This window comes from Gossypium raimondii, chromosome 13 (assembly GCF_025698545.1).
Source record: "Gossypium raimondii isolate GPD5lz chromosome 13, ASM2569854v1, whole genome shotgun sequence".
NCBI lineage: Eukaryota > Viridiplantae > Streptophyta > Magnoliopsida > Malvales > Malvaceae > Gossypium > Gossypium raimondii.
In genome coordinates this window covers 12,826,223-12,828,502 of record NC_068577.1, presented here as the reverse complement: position 1 = coordinate 12,828,502, position 2,280 = coordinate 12,826,223, and positions in this window count along the sequence as shown.

Below are 2,280 nucleotides of genomic sequence, written 5' to 3'. Positions count from 1 at the left end.
TCTCAATTTCTTTTGCTCTCTTGTTTTGTATGTTCTTTTCTTCTACTCATTCTTGTTGCTTCTCTTTTCTTATCCAAATTTACCTCTATTGATGTTTACTTTCCTAAATTGATTATTGATTGTATATTCTAAGAGGCAGTACTCAGTGTTGGATGTTCCATTCCATCAAATATGACTTTGGCTGAATTATTTGAAGGAATATTACTGCATGCTTTTACTTTGTCTCTGTCTGTAGGGTCTTGGACAAAGATGTTATGCCTTGCATATTTTTATAATTGGGCTTCATTAAGTGAAGCCACTTCCACATTTACTGTCCTACTGTTAAGAAAGCAATCATTTGTAAGCCTTGTACTATGCTGCATTATCGTATATGCAATGCTGCAATATGAACCCAGGATTTTGCATTATTAATTAATCATGTATTTATCCAGACAGTGAAATTTATATATTTAACTTCACCTCACTATATAACTAGCCTTTTGCTTTTCTTTTTAGAGAAAGAAAAATTATAAATTATCATTGAGCTGAACTTGAAATTTAACTCAATTGGTTCATTTTGTTATTATTAATCAACATGACATTTAACATGTAACCTCCCAAACCCGGCCTAGACGTTATGGCTAGATTGAGAAGGCTACATTAGTCACCGAAATTGCAAAGCTAACTTACGTTACTTTTTAAGATTTTAAATAAACTCATTTTAGAGAAAACCGTAGTTGTACTTTGAATTAACTTAAAAGAATTCATTCATTAGGTCGTGTATGCTTAGGATTCATTTTATTGGTGACAGTATTGTTTTAGAAAACTGTTTGCTTATCGCTTTTCTTTACAAAAAAACTCGAAGTTAAACTAATACAGCAGAAAAACCATTTTTCAAGTCATTTTGGAAAATTAGTTGCCTTATCGATTTGTTTTTCAAAAACAGTTCCTTTGCAATGTAGTAGAAACTAGGGAACAAAATCAAATTTTACTTAAGCTCGATATCATGCATTATCCGGTTATTATGCTTGAGTAATCCATGCATGCAAAAATCCCCAAAAGAAAAGTTATCAAGCCACAGACCAAAAATAATTAAAAATTACGAGCCAAAACCAATAAAGACTTAATAATACTTAATTAAATAATAATAATTTGAGGTCCAAGTTGATTCTCCGAATGCCAAGTCCGGTCCTAATGTTGAGGTTTACCTAAAAAGTTAAACACTATTGGGGGGTGAGCTTATGAAAAGCTCAGTATGAGTCGAATAATTATTTAAACGGGAAAAAACATCAAATACAGTGAAACATATTAGCATTAATAGAAGAAAACAGAACCATCATAGGAACTTCATGTCATTGCATAGCCATTATCAAATTGATGTCGAACGGTGTATGAGCATAGGTCATCATTCATTCGAGTAACAATCATTAATTTAGATACCATTCAATACAATAAAAAATAATGAGTAGCATAAATCAATAACACTCGAATATGTCGTGCATATGATGCAATGCAAAAAGGTTCCTACCCATATCATCTGCTACACACCATGAGTTCCCCAGAACTCGTCTGCCAAACTCCAAAACAGTATGAGCATAGCTCGATGTGGTAAAACCACCAAATAATCAATGATGTAGAAAATCTATCAGATATCAAATAGTGCGATACAATCACCAATAACATATAATATGCGATAAAATTGCCATTCCCCTAGGTACTTCAGGTGCAGCGCATTGACTACAAATAATGCAGAATTAATATGCTGCAGGTAGTCCATGGAACTCCTCCGTCAGCCACAAAATCCCAACCCAATGCATATGCAATATGTCACACAATCTCATACATAATCATATCTCAATACTTTTCACATTCACTTGACATCCTCAGCATGTCCTTAATAATCACATACTTTTAGTAAATAGAAACAGTGTTTCGATCTTTCAAATTATCATTGTGTTGGTATCAATCAATATCGTTCAATTTCACTTTACGGTTTTTATTGTGCATAAATAGTACCCTTTTCAGTACACAATATAACAAATATATCATGTGTTTAAATCATACATAAGCTAGTTAGATTCTTTACACTGTATCGATGCAAACCGTACGTATAATCGTTCTTCGCCTTTACGGATGATTTGGGGAGTTTGGGTTAGCACCTAATTCAATAATATACTGGAAAATCAGTAGCTAATTAATGATTAAACTCCTTCATTTAATCAATTCATAACCTTTACCCAACAACTATGTCGAAATAACAAACTAGTTACCCTTTATTGCACTTACACTTCAAGATTTGTG